This window comes from Odocoileus virginianus, chromosome 20, assembly GCF_023699985.2.
Source record: "Odocoileus virginianus isolate 20LAN1187 ecotype Illinois chromosome 20, Ovbor_1.2, whole genome shotgun sequence".
Taxonomy (NCBI): domain Eukaryota; kingdom Metazoa; phylum Chordata; class Mammalia; order Artiodactyla; family Cervidae; genus Odocoileus; species Odocoileus virginianus.
In genome coordinates this window covers 24403721-24418786 of record NC_069693.1, presented here as the reverse complement: position 1 = coordinate 24418786, position 15066 = coordinate 24403721, and the positions used below count along the sequence as shown (strand labels likewise).

General features: G+C 42.3%; 1 long non-coding RNA gene across 1 annotated transcript in view; it reads left to right on the top strand.

Annotated features, from left to right (window-relative positions):
- Window positions 1-2980: 2980 nt before the first annotated feature.
- The window catches only part of LOC139030047 (uncharacterized), a 45965-nt gene continuing 33879 nt past the window's right edge, over window positions 2981-15066 (top strand). Inside the window, exon 1 of the long non-coding RNA XR_011482362.1 lies at window positions 2981-3062. This is a non-coding gene — a long non-coding RNA (uncharacterized lncRNA). The remainder of the gene's footprint in view (window positions 3063-15066) is intronic.

Genomic DNA, 15066 nt, shown 5'->3' with positions numbered 1-15066 from the left:
CCCACATCCCCTGCACTGGCAGGTGGATTCTTAACCACTGGATTACCAGGGGAGTCCAATGAGTGATTTTATATTTTCTTTGACTCCATTATTTACATTTTCTAACTATTTATGGTGAGTGCATGTACCTTTGTAATAAGAAGCAGCATGGATTGAAAAAAGAAGTATAGTCACCGGGTCATAGTATTTCAGAGCTGGAAGGAGCTTTGGAGACAAAGGCACACATGGCTAGTTAATGGCAGGAGCCCAGGTTTCCCAACTATACACAAACATCTCCCCACGCCAAGGAGGAAAGATTGCTGGATGGTCTCCTGTTTTAGTGTGACAGTTCAGGAGTGGATTTAGAAAGGGAAAAACAAAGGGTAACAATGATCTTCAACAAGACATAATAAAACATCATGAAAAACCTCACTAACAAACTCTGGGCATTGATTTTTGCTCCAGCTGCGTCTGCCCCACCCAAACTGTCCTGCTTTGGGACACCCTGCTGGTCTCCCAGTCCAGCCTATGTTTTGAAGAGGAGTCTCTGTCCCTTGCAGGAGGAAGTCTTCTGGTTGTCTTTACATATTGGCTCTTCTTCACAGCCTGTTCTTTTTCAAAATTCTTGACTGAATCACTCAGTCCCTACCTCAGATGTCCTTTCTTTTTATCCAGACTTTGCTGTTGGCATTTGTACTCAACTTTGGAATTTAATGGAATGCACTTTACTATATGAAACGATTATTGCCACCTAGCAGCTCTTGGTTCCACCACTCAGTTTGTTTTATCACACTTTTTTTTCGAGTAGTGATTAGCTCATAAACATTGGTGGCTACGGAAACATACAAAAAGATATTTATCCATGAGAAATGAGAACATACACCCCAAAATGTAGAAATACGTTCACAGCAGCTTTATTCACAGTAGCCCAAGCTGTTAACCATCCAAATGCCCATTAACAGGGGAACAGATAAACAATTTGCAGCAAATGCATTCAGTGCAATGCCACTGAAACAGAAAGGGATACAATTCCGACACACACACAACAGTGTGGGGAAACCTCAGAGACACTATACTCAGTGAAAGAAGCCTGAACAGTGGGGATGAAAAAAAAAGGGGAGGTGTGGGCTGTAAGAAAATAGCAATGAATAGAGTAGAAGTCGGTAGAGATACAGGTGAAACAAGAAGGAATGAATGTTGATAATTGTAATATAGGTCAGTATCCCTGTTGAACGTAGATGCAGAAATCCTCAGCAGAATATTAACAGACCAAGTTCAACAACACATTAAAAGAATTGAACACCATGATCAAGTGAGATTTATTCTAGGGATGCAAAATGAAGGATAAAAGCCATATGATCATCTCAATAGATGCAGGATAAACATTTGACAAAATTCAGCATCCATTTATGGATGAAAACTCTCAACAAAGTTTATAACAAAATTATAAAGGGAATGTACTTCAACTTAATAAGGCCATAGATGACAAGCCCACCACTAACTTTGCCTTCAATGGTGAAAAGCTGAAAATTTTTCCTCTAAGATCAGGAACAAGACAAGGATGCCCACTCTTGCAACTTTTATTCAACATGGTATGGAGAGTCCTAGCAGGAACAGTTAGGAAACTCTGTATTATGTTCATAGTTTTTCTGTATATCTAAAACCATTCTACAAAACAAGATGTATTAAAATGTTAATAACCTAGGCTGTGCTCTCAAGGAATGTAGTGGCTGGGGGCATGAATTCCTAGTTGATCTCCTGGGTCCAAACCTTGACTCCACTATGACCTTGAAAGAGCCCTTTTGGAGGCCAGTTTCCGGCTTCCGAAAAGTGGTTACAATACTCAGACCTACCTCTTGGGGGCACTGTGAGGAGCAAATGAGATACTTGATACAAAGTGCTCAGCGCCACCGCTGCCTCCAGTTAGAAATCAAGGCAGATAAAAGTGATTGAGAGAGAGTGCATTTCTGGTACAGGCAGTCTGGATTCAAAGCCTGGTTCCTCCAGGGCCTGTTCATAAAACTGTGGGCCTGTCACTTGGACTGAGCCTCAGTTTCCTTAGCCATAAAATGGGGTAGATAGCATCCACCGAAAGTGGGGATTGGAGGATTGACTGGGCACGTGTGGGTGCAAAGCCCCAGCTCTGTGCACAGAGTAGGCCCTGCATCAGTGTGAGCTGCAGGAGGAAAGTATTTAGATGTGCGGGAAGAATTCAGAGCAAGTGAAACTGCCTGAGCGTCCAAGAAGTCTTCCCCAGGAGGCTGCAGAAAGGGGCCCTGATCTGGCTTCTGCACTGAGGCAGCTGATTGGCTGGCTTCATGATCCTCCAAGGTCCTGTGTGACCTCCTCCTCCACCCCGTGAGGTCCTCCCAGGTCCTGAGCTTTGGAACAAAGCCTCGGCCTGCTGTTCCGCTACTGTTCTCTGTCTGAACTCTGATTAGGTCCTTATCTCAGCCAGCTTTGCCCTGCTTGGCTGCCTGTCACATTCAATTCCACTCCAGGGCTTTCATTCTGCCTTGGCTCCGAGTGTGAGGCTCTGGGACGCAGGGCCTGGGCTCCATCGCCCTTGGCTCCCACAAGCCTGAGCACTGACTGTGTCTGGAACACAGCAGTGGAAGAGAATAAAATTATCTTGATGCCAACTTTTGGGTCTTGATGTAGTTGGATTTCAAGGCCACTGAGATGCACCAGCACACTTCCCCCGTCACAAAGCACGTTCTGTCTCTGGACTCCCTCTGGCCCCAGGTTCCATGATCAGAACTCTGTTGCTTTGGCTTAAGCCAAGTTAGGACCTTGTACCTGATAAAAAAATGCAACATTCTGTCCTAGCAGGGAACAGATAGTTCACTCAAAGGGTTTAACTGAAAAATAAAATCAAGTAAGGTAATTGGTGACAGGACTCCATCCAGTGAAGTGGGGAGGACAGAAATAAACAATAGGAATGGCGAGGTGCCTTGGGACTTGTGACAGCAGACAGCTGTTAGCATCCTGGGGTGGCGAAGCCGAAGGGAGCCCAGTGAAAGCTGAACTGTGGAGGGGTCGCCTTGAGGGGGATGAGGCTGTAAAGATACAACACTGCCCAGGTGTGTGAGTCTGCAGTGAGGATGAAATTATCTCCATGTTTCTCTCTCTCTTTTTAAAAAATATTTCTTTTTTTGACTACACCAGCTCTTAGGAGGAGAAGGGGATGACAGAGAATGAGATGGTTGGATGGCATCACCGACTCGATGGACATGAGTTTGAGAAAGCTCCAGGAGTTGATGATGGACAGGGAGACCTGGTGTGCTGCAGTCCATGGAGTAACAATAGTCAGACACGACTGAGCAACTGAGATCTTAGTTGCAGCACGTGGGATGTTTTCATTTGAGGCATGCAGGATCTCAGTCCCCTCACGAGGGATTGAACCCCGGCCCCCTCCATTGGGAGCATGGAGTCACTGGATTATCAGGGAAGTTCCTCCATGTTCTTTTCTTGCTCTCAGGTCTCCTAGCAGTGACCGCATTGGCCAAAACCAAATGGAAACCACAGGCTGAGGGGCTGAGGCAGTGTGAAGGGCCTTAGGAGAAGCACAAGGGCAGAGGAAAGGAGTCCTAGGGTGGAATGAGGCTCTCTTGGAGCTGGGAGGGGCCAGAGATCATCGAGGGCCCCATAACTCAAAGTGAGGCCCAGGGACCAGCAGCATCCAGATTATCCACACCACCAGCAAGACTGTAGGAAAGGAAGACTCTCAGGTTGCCCCCCCATACCTGCTGAGTCAGGATTTGCATTTTCACAAGATCCCTAGGTGAGTCTCATGTGCCCACATGTTGAGAACCACTGCTTGAACCCACCCTGCTCAGATGAGCCTGCTTGCTCATTTTCCCTCTTTTTCGCCCTCACAAGTACGTTTGTGCAGCCTTCATTCAGAAAGTCATTCAACAAATACCGGGTAACTAATCCCAAGCCTCGCACAAGGGATACAGAAATTAATAGTGGGCTGGAAAGCAGATAGGCAACTTCAACTCAGTTTGAGAAATGCTAAAATCAGGATACTGAGTGTGGGTGGATACAGATGGACGGACTAAAGAAGGGGCCCCCCTCAACCAGTGGGGGCGGTGGTAGTGGTCAGGGTAGCACTTCCAAGACTTGTACCCCTGCAATTGGCCCAAATTTCCTTTCCCAATCCCACCCTGCTCCTGACGTCAGCACCACTCACTCTGCCTCAAATCCTCCTTCCCTGATTATTTCACTATTTGTGTGCTCAGGTTTCATTACATTAACTAAAGTGGACTCCTCTTGTTTCCTCCCACCCTAACATCTAGTAGGTCCTGAATCTTAAATATGAGGGGGTAAGTGAGTAATGAATTGGCAGATGGATGGTTCAGTACAGATAATGAATGTACTGGAGAATGGTGAGACCCATTCCCTTTTCCCATCACCTGTCAACTTGCTTTGCAGACCCCTTATCCCTCTCTTCCTGTCTGTATATGATTTTTGAAATATGAGTGTATATTTCCTCACTTATGGGTTCTTTAGAAACAGCTTGCAGAACAAGCCAGGAGGCCTCATGTAAGAAAGTGGCTAGAAGCACATATGCAAGCCAGACACCTGAGTTCAAATCTTGGCTTCATTATTTACTAGGTCAGTGACTTGGGGCATGTTGCTTTACCTCTCTGTGCCTCAGTTTCCACAGCTGCCAAATGGGGGTAATAGGAAAGTACCATGTTCATAGGGTTACTGGGAGGTTACACGAGGTGTTATCTGTAAAGCTACTTGGACAGCGCGTGGCACTTGGTAAGCGCTATGACAGCGTTTGCCATTGCTGAGAAATTGTGTGTTGGACCTATGATTCATTTGCCACATCTCAGGTGGTCAGGAAGGCTGAGAACATCCTGGAGACTGGTGAATAGACAGAGGCTGATCTTTTCTACACACACAGCAGAGAATTCAAGCTGGAGGTGACAGGTCTTTGTCCCCAGCAGGTGGCCACTGGGCTGTGGGCTCACCGGGGACCATCACAGTCTAGTAACCACTTTTATTTTTAATTAAAACAATTTTTTTTAAGTTTTTAACCTCTTTTTAGCCACACTGTGTAGCATGTGGGATTTTAATTCCCTGACCAAGGATTGAACCTGAGTCCCCTGCATTGGAAGCATGGAAACTTGACCACTGGACTGCCAGGGAAGTCCTAGTAGCCACTTTCCTAGGAAATGCCATATTGTCTTGTCCACATGGTGGGTGCTGTGACTGAGTCTTGTCAGGGAGCTCCCTGACCACCTCCTCTCTGAAACCCTGTGGGACTGATGAGCTTTCTACTTCCTCTCACTGCTCACTGGAAGTCAGTGGGTTGGCTTTGGCAGGTAGATGGTGATACTTGCATATGGCTGGTATTGAGAGTATTCGGTAACATTAGGATTTAGTGAGTTTGCCAGGCCAGAGGGCCAGTCTGTTTCACTTGGGCATCCTCTGGACCTTGACTGAATCTGTTTCTTCTAAGTCAGTGGTGCTCCCGGCTGCCTCCTACCCACCTCGTAGAATGGGAATCAGAGTGTGCGCCCTACATCTGAGACTGAGCATTTCTGGGGCCAGTTCAGAGATGTTTGGCTAACTCTGTGGCTCTGAGATGTTTTTGGAAACTTGGGGGATTCTGCACTATGGCTTTCTGGCTAGGCTGCCTCTGATTTGGAGGGAATGGGAGAGATTTCTGTCTTCCATCTCAGGGCTCAATACACTGATTCTTGGGGAGCAAGGGGTCCGGTGGTGCTACTGGCCAACCTGGGACATGATGGAGAAGCCATACAGATGGTTGTCAGACCAGAGGTCAGGGATGGAGTGAGCCGAAACCACGGGGTCACAAACACCGTGCAAAGTTGTGGTAATGCTCAGGTTCCTAATAACTGCCAGAAGATGTCGACTCAGACAGAAGTCACCTCCAGCACCCTAGCCACAATGTTGGCTGGGTCATGTGGGGAGTTGACACCCATCCGACCTCGATTTGTCTTTGTATATTCCTCGAAGAAGCAGGGGCACCCCAGTAATCCTGGTCTTCACAGAAGACTCTCAGCAGCTTCCTTTCCTTTTAAAAAACTTTTTATTTTGAAATAATTTCAAACTTAGAAAAAAGTTCCAAACATACTACAAAGAATTCCTACATCTCTTTCAGTCTGTTTGCTGCATATATTCTGTCTCTTTCCATGTCTGTTAGCTGCTCAGTCATGTCTGACTCTTTGTGACCCCATGGACAGTAGCCCACCAGGCTCCTCTGTCCATGGGATTACCCAGACAAGAATACTGGAGTGGGTTGTCATTTCCTTTTCCAGGGGATCTTTCCACCCCAGGGATCAAACGTGGGTCTCCTGCATTGGCAGGCAGATGCTTTACCCTCTGAGACATCAGGGGAGACTTATATGTGTGTGTGTTTTTGTATGTATATGTGTGTGTATACAGAATTTTTTTTCAGAACCACTTGAAAGTATATTGTAGACATACTTGCCCCTTAATACTTAAGTTTGTGTTTCCTAAGGGCAAATGTATTTTATTACATAACCACAATATGATCATAAAATTCAGAAAAGAGAGCATTGACCTAACACTGTTATTTACTCTCCAGTTTGATTTCCAGTTGCACCGATTTCCGATTATGTATATTATAGCTATTTTCCCTTTGTCCGGTATCTCATCCAGGATAAGCACTTCATTTTGGAGATAGGTGTCTTTAACTTCTTTACTCTAGAATCCTTCCCTAATCTTTCTTTCTTTTTCATGTCCTTGGGAGTTTTCTAAGCAAATTTAAATCTAAAAGTATTTTCATGACTGTGACTTCTCTAAATGCTAACTCAAAGAAAAAAAAAAAAAAGAAAGACCTTTTCAATTCCTTGCCTCTGAAGCCTCAAGACAGGTGGGTTTGACAACAATCTATTTTGGTCATGCCTGGGCATTTTTTTGGCTTCTCCATCTACACTGGTCTCAAATGATCCTGGAGTTTGCTCTTGGGTACACCATAGATGCTAATAAGTACTTGTTGATTTGCCAGGAAAGAAAGTGGATTTGACTTCTGGATTAAATAACCCAAATGACATTCCAGGAAGGTTTTGCTGGTGTGGATAGAGAGACAAAGTGTTGGCACTTCCAGAGGTGAATACCTTGGGCATAAACCCAAGGTCAGCAGCAGGCTTGGAGTTCTTTATCTTATTTCCACCAGGAACTGGGTATACTAAGTTTCTCCTCCTCAAATTCCCCTGCAGGGGAGTCAGGAAGTTCCACTGAAGGTTAAAGCATCACATAGAAGGAGTGAACCGCAGAACTGTTAGGGTCCTACAGATTTTGATGTGTACTTTTTTGACCTCCTGCCTGGAGTCTGTAAATTTGGATCATCTTCTTAGGAGCAACAGAGAACAGATCTTCAAAGTCATCCTGTCCAAGATGGTAGCCAACTTCCAAGACGGTCTCCAACCTTGCCTCCTCTGGTATCCCCTTTTATGGAACTAGTCCCCTTCCACATGGATTTGGGCTGGCCTATGTAGAATATGGTGAAAGCAACACAGTCTAACTTAATAGGCTAAGTCGTAAAAGATAGGGCAGCTTCTACCTTGGTCTCCTGGCTAGCTTGTTTTAGAGGAAGCCAGCTATTAATATTTTGAGGACACTCAGTCATCCTGGTGGGGAAGCCCAGATAGAGAGGAACTAAGCACCTCCCCCTCCTCCAGTCAAGAACTAGCACTAACTTGCCAGTTACGTGAGTGTCATCTCAGTGGATCTTCTGGCTCCAGCCAAGCCTTCAGATGACTGCCACGTTGACCAGCATCTAACTGCAACCTTATGAGAGACCTGGAGGCAAAACCTCTATTCCAGGTGTTCCCAAATTCCAGACTCGCATAAACTGAGAGACAAGAAATTACTATTATTTTAATGCATGAAGCTTTGCGGGTTATTTCCTGTGCAGGAATACATAATTGATACATTATTCCATTGAAAAGTATAGAGAAGCACACGATCCAGCAATTCCATTCCTAGATATATACCCAAGAGAATTGGAAACATATTCCAACATGTTCATTGCAGTATTACAACAGCCAAAAAAAAGTGGAAACAACCCAAATGTTCACTGATCGATAGATACATGAAATGTGGTATATTTATTCTGTGGAATACTATTTGGCCATAAAATGGAATGAAGTACTGACACATACTGTAACATGGATGAACCTTGGCTAAAGTGAAAGAAGCCAGTCATGAAAGACCACATATTGTAAGATTCACTTATATGCCACATCCAGAACAGGCAAATCCATAGAGACAGGAAGTGGATTAGTGGTTGCCCAGTGGTTGTCTAGTGCTATGGGGCATGGGAGAAGGAGTGGTGAGTCCCTGTGGATACAGGGTTTTTTTTGGAGTTCTACATTTGATTGTGGTGATGGTTGCAGAACTCTATGAATTTAGGAAGAGCCATTGAATTGTATACTTCAAAAAGGTTACTTGTATATGTGAATTACATCTCAATAAGGCTGTTGTAAAAAAAAAATTATAAAGAGACAAGTTATCCTAGAAACCTCATAGGGGTTTAGTTCCTGTTCTTTTCTATGTCGGTGTTAATGTCTCTCATCCCAGGTGCATGGAAAAGGTCCTAAGAGATTTACCTGGCTACATGGTAGAAAAGAACTGCTGGAATTGGAAGCAAGGAGCAGATATATATTCTGCTAAAATCGTTGAAGAGTAAATCTAACCTACCAAATGCTGTACAATCAGAATCATGAACTGTAACCCTGACAAGATTAGACTTTGGGGAGGAAATTAATAATAGAACCTGGGTTCCTAATTAAGTCCTGCTGAGACTGTGGTTTCCACCCTCTATGACACTCAGCCACTGTCAAGAGCAGTTTTCTTACTCTGTCTGCTGGATCGTTAGCCCAGATGTTAAGTGCCCATCCCATTTTTTTTTTTTTAAAAAACATCAGATCACTGATATTTTAGCCCAGAGTGTCTACTCTCAACTCTCTGAAGTTTCAGATTAGAAGTAGTCATGGGACTTCCCTGGTGGGTCCAGTGGTTAAGACTCTGAGCTTCCAATGTAGGGGACAAAGGTTCCATCCCTGGTCTGGGAACCAAGATCCCGCATGCCCCATGGCAAAAAAAAAAAATAGTGATCTCTGCTTTGCATCTGGCAAATGCAGACCAATATGTTAGGTCCCCAAAAGTTTTGAAATTATTCAGTCACTCAATCGTGTCAAACTCTTTGCGACCCCATGGACTGCAGCACGCCAGGCTTCCCTATCCATCACCAACTCCTAGAGCTTGCTCAAACTCATGTCCATCAAGTCAGTGATGTCATCCAGTCATCTCATCCTCTGTTGTTCCCTTCTCCTGCCTTCAATCTTTCCCAGCATCAGCGTCTTTTCCAGTGAGTCAGTTCTTCACATCAGGTGTCCAAAATATTGGAGCTTCAGCATCAGCCCTTCCAATGAACATCCAGGACTGACCTCCTTTAGAATGGACTGGTTTGATCTCCTTGCAGTCCAAGGGACTCTCAAGAGTCTTCTCCAACACCACAGTTCAAAAGCGTCAATTCTTTGGCATTCAGCTTTGTGGTTCAACTCTCACATCCATGTATGACTACTGGAAAAACCATAGCTGGAAAAACCATTGAAATTATTACTTTTATTTATTTGTATATGTTTATTTTTGGCCATGTCTCATGACTTTCAGGATCTGAATTCCCCCACCAGGGATTAAACCTGGGCCCTTGGCAGTGAGAACGCAGAGTCCTAGCCACTGAACCACCAAGGAACTCTCATTACATTTATTTTTTTATGATTTTATTTATTTATTTTTGGTTTACTGTATCTTCATTGCTGAGCAGGCTTTTCTCTAGCTGTGGCAAACAGGGGCTACTCTCTAGCTGTGGTGTGAGGGCTTCTTATTGTGGTGGCTTCTCTTGTTGCAGAGCATGGGCTCTGGAGCATGCGGGCTTCAGTAGTTGTGACCCGTGGGCTTAGTTGCTCCACAGCATGTGGGATCTTCCTGACCTAGTGATGGAACCTGTGTCTCCTGCATTGGCAGGCAAATTCTTTACCACTGAGCCACCAGGGAAGTCCTTCTTCTTACTTTTAAAACAATATCTGACTCTGCTTAATCCTGTTTCCTTTTTCAAAATGTTCTTTTAGAAATAATTCTTTGTTTTTCAGAGCTTTAGAATTTTTGTAAAATTTTGAGATCTCTTTTATAATTTTTATGAAATTATAATTTTTGAGATCAAACATAATTAAGATGGCCTGTAGTTATTTAGCATAACTAAAGAACAGGGCAGTTAGTTTCTTTTTTCACACTCTTGTAGAGATTTTTTTTGTTTAGATGCCATTAGCATTCAGATGATAATTTTTTTCTGGTTTATTGAGATGTAATTAACATACAGCACTATATAAGTTTAAAGTGTTCAGCAGAACGATTTGACTTGCACATTTTGTGAAATAATTACAAATTAATGTTCATCATCTCATATAGATAAGTATCATTGTTGTATTATGTTTTGTGTGTGTGTGTTTTATAAACTCCATGAACTCAAAGTCCACTTTTTAAAAAATATTTATTTATTTATCTGTTTATTTTTGGCTGCACTGGGTCCTTGTTGCTTCACATGAACTTTCTCTAGTTGCAGCGAGCAAGGTCTACTCTTCATTGCAGTGTGCAAGATCCGGTGCATGAATTCAGCAGTTGTGATTCCAGGGCTTAGTTGCTCCTTGGCATGTGGGGTCTTCCTGGATCAGAGATGGGACCCGTGTTCTCTACATGGGCAGGTGGATTCTTAACCACTGGACCACCAGGGAATTCCTTTTTGTTGTTGTTGTTTTTAAGTGACATTTAAAGTAAATTGTCGCAATCTTTTACAGTGATATTTTTTAAGTGATATTTAAAGTAAATTGTAGCAGTCTTTAACAGATGAGGAAAGCGAGACCAAGGAACATTTAATGACTTGCTCAAATTGATACAGGTAAATACATTTGGGATTCTCAATCTCAAATTTTACTTTTATTCTGTGTTACCTCTACCCACATGCAGTGGCACTGAATAAAAGGGATTCAGTATCTTATGAATGGTACTCATGATGACCATTCTCAACCACCAAGTATCTAACCTGAGTTTTAATTTTTCTATCCAGCTGAAGCCATTCCCGAATATATAACAAATACACTAATGTGCACAGTAAGAAACGTAATGAAATATAACAAATTTCTTGAATTTCTCAGCCTCAACTCTTAGTCTTTTATGTTGAAATGAGAAAATTTAGGATCATTTTAGTTGTGAGTTTTTACTCTGAGATCCAGAAGTATTTTAGAGTTCCCAGTTATAAAACTGCTAAACGAACTGTGCCAACAACTTGCCCAAATTCCTCATTTGGCTGTTATTAGTGTCACCAGTAAGTGTTTTATTTTTATATATGAAAAACAGTGCCTTCTTATCCTCATGATATGCTGGCGGGTTTCTTTCGGGGGTATGGGGGTATAGAAGGAGGGATCTTAAAGAGGTTCTCGCTGATTCACAATGCTGGTACAAGGGTGAGGCAGATGCAAAATTTAAGGGCTTGCCAAAACCCACAGCTATCAGGATAAATGCCATTGTAATGGTATATTTTCTTAAAATCAAAATTAAAGAATTTTGATTCTTTAATCCAAAGAATCGAAGAATCCATGATGAACAAAAGGCTAGTATTTTAAGTAAAGGCAAGACCCGGCAGGGTTGGAATCAGAAAGTGATGAATGACGTGAGTTCTACAAGTGCAGAGTCAGATTCTGTCTTATTTAGAATTTTGATATTCATCACGGATATTTCTTTTTTGGAAAAGAAAACATTGCACTAAAATATTATTTATCTTGATTGCTGAATTTTTGGCACCCCCTTAAATTTCTTGCAGTTGAGACAAATATCTCTCTTGCCTCACCCCAGCCCTGAACATCTTTGCCAGGGAAAGCTGGCAAGAAGCTCCCACACCACCCACCCCGTGTGTGCCTGACTTGTGAGCTGAAATTTCTCTCCCTGGCATCACTGATGGCAGGAGAAAACTTTTTTTCAACTTTTTCCATTCGGACACATTTATCTGTTCACAGGGCACGTCCTGCTGCCAGGTGATGTCATGGGGTCAGCTGACCCGACAGACAGTGACGGAGGGTGTCTTCCTGCTGAGTCTCCACATTCCCTGGATGAAAAGTAAAACTTCTGAATGTCCTAACAGAGGCACAAAGGTACACATTACACACTTAGTAATACCTGTCAAATTGAATTCAGCTTCTCTTTGGTGTCACCTGAATGCTCTCAAATGCTCCATGTTTCTGACATTGGAGGACAGAGGAACCTGGCATGCTGCAGTTCATGGGGTTGGAATGTGACTTAGTGACTGAATAACAACAAAATCTGAAGTTATTTTTTCTCTAACAATCAAACAAGAGGCTTGGGCATCATTGCATAGAGTTTGGGATGCTCCCAAGGGAAAGGGAGAAGGGTTTGTACTGCCTCTGTCTGCTCCTGCTTTCAGTTTCTGCTACCCTGACTCTCTAACACTCAAAAAGTTCTCCCCCATGCAGCTGTGATCCTCTCTGGGTAATGGTTTTCGCTCCATGCAGACACTTTTTTCCCCACGTCCCCAAGGTATCAGCAACAAGGCTTTTTGTGTAAGAGACTTTTCCTGAAGGTTTGTGGGGAACAAAGAGACTACAGCACAGTTCAGGACAGGAAACTATTTAAATTTTTTAAAAAGAGATGTTTGGATGAGTAAAGTCTAAGATCATTCACTGCCAGCAAATTTGCACTGTAAGAAACACTAAAGGGGTGTTTCTCAGAGTGAAATGAAATGGTCTCTGATAGAAACTTGATCTTTGGGAAGAATGAAGGGCAAAATAAAAAGAGTAATATTAAGAACCATTTGAAAATACTTCATTTCTTTAAAATACTTATGAAATAATAAGTATTTTACATTAAATGGCACAATATTTTAAATAGACCGTGAAATGTTAGGATATATATATAATCTATATCTAAGGATATGTATATAAACTAAGGATATATATATGATATATATATATATATAAACTAAGATCCTGAAATATATGTATGTATTTTTTCTGGCTGCACCACATGGCTTTGAGGATCTTAGTTTCCTGACCAGGAATTGAACACAGGGGCTAGGGTGATAGTGCCAAGTCCTTACCACTGGACCACTGGGGAATTCCCAAGGATATGTATTTTAATTTCTACATTGACTACCTCATTTTAAAATTTTTAATCTAATTTTTATCTTATATTGGAGTATAGATGATCTGCAATGCTATATGGCAAAATGATTCAGTTATACATATACATATATCTATTCTTTTTTCAGATTTTTTCCTATATAAATTGCCATAGAATATTGAATTGAGTTCCCGGCGCTTATTCAGGAGATCCTTATTGATTGTCTATTTTTTTATATTGTGGTGTGTATATGTTAATCCCAAACTTGCTAACTTATCCCCCCACACACCTTTCCTCTTTGGTGACCATAAATGTGTTTTTGAGGTCTTCGAGTCTGTTTTTGTTTTGTAAATAAGTTCATTTGTAACTTTTTTTTTTTTAGATTCCACAGATAGGTGATATCGTATGATATGACTTTTTCTTTATCTGACTTACTTCACTTAGTGTGATCATGTCTAGGTCCATCCATGTTGCTATGAATGACATTACTTCATTATTTTTATGGCGGTGATATTTCACTGTGTCTGTGTACCGCAGCTTCTTCATCCATCCCTCTGTCCATGAACATTTAGGTCGTCTCCATGTCTCAGCTTGTAAGCAGTGCTGCTGTGAACACTGGGGTACGCGCAGCTTTTCAAACCATGGCTTTCTCTGAATATATGCCAGAAGTAGGATGCTGGATCATATGGTAGTTCTATTTTTAGTTTGTTTGTTTTCAAGTTTTTTAAAGAATCTCCATAAAAGTTTTTTTGAGTTATCCGTAGTGGCTACACCAACTTACATTCCCACCAACAGTGTAGAAGGGTACAGTGACCACTTTGAAAGTGCAAAGAAGCATAACAAAAAAGCTGATAGACAAAGTAGATTTCTGAAGAAATATTTAATCCAAAAGAAGACAAGATAGGAAGAAGAGAGAAGCAAACACGTACCAGAGGACAAAGAAAAAACAAATAATAAAATGGTGGACCTATTCCAACTGAATCAACAATTACATTAAAAGTTAATAGTCTATAACACTTCAGTTAAAAGTGGAAATTGTCAGAACAGATAAAAATGCCTGTTCCAACTGTACCCTGTCTACAAGACACACGAGGACGGTGACGACTATCAGAGATAAAAAGCGTTATAAGTATCACCAGGAAGGTATAGCAATCATACAGAACAGAGTTTCAAAGAGTTTTCACGAAGGAAAAACAGAGTGACAGAATTCAAAGAAATACAGAAATCTGCTATCATAATTAGATATCTTAACACCTTTTCAGCCAAGACAAAATAATCATAAAAGATATAGAAGATTTGAACACTACTATCAACTATCTTGTAAAGCATCTGCCTACAATTCAGGAGACCCAGGTTCGATCCCTGGGTTGGGAAGATTCTCTGGAGAAGGAAATGGCAACCCACTCCAGTACTCTTGCCTGGAAAATCCCATGGACGGTGGAACCTGGTGGGCTATAGTCCATGGGGTTGCAAAGAGTCGGACACGACTGAGCGACTTCACTTTCACTTTTCATCAACTATCTCTGTCTTCCCAGGTGGTGCAGTGGTAGAGAATTCTCCTGCCAATGTAGGAGATGGAAAAGACTCAAGTTCAATCCTTGGGTCAGAAGAATTGCCTGGAGAAGGAAATGGCAACCCACTCCAGTACTCTTGCCGGGAAAATCCCATGGACAGAGGAGCCTGGTGGGCTACAGTCCATGGGGTTGCAAAGAGTCGGACACAACTGAGCATGTGCACACACACACAGACACACACATCAACTACCTTGATCTAATTGATACTCAACAAAATGCACATCATCTTCATGTTCAAGTGCCCCTGATGTATTCACCGATGATCATATGCTAAGCCATAAAATGATTCCCAGTAAATTTAAAGTGGCTAAAACTG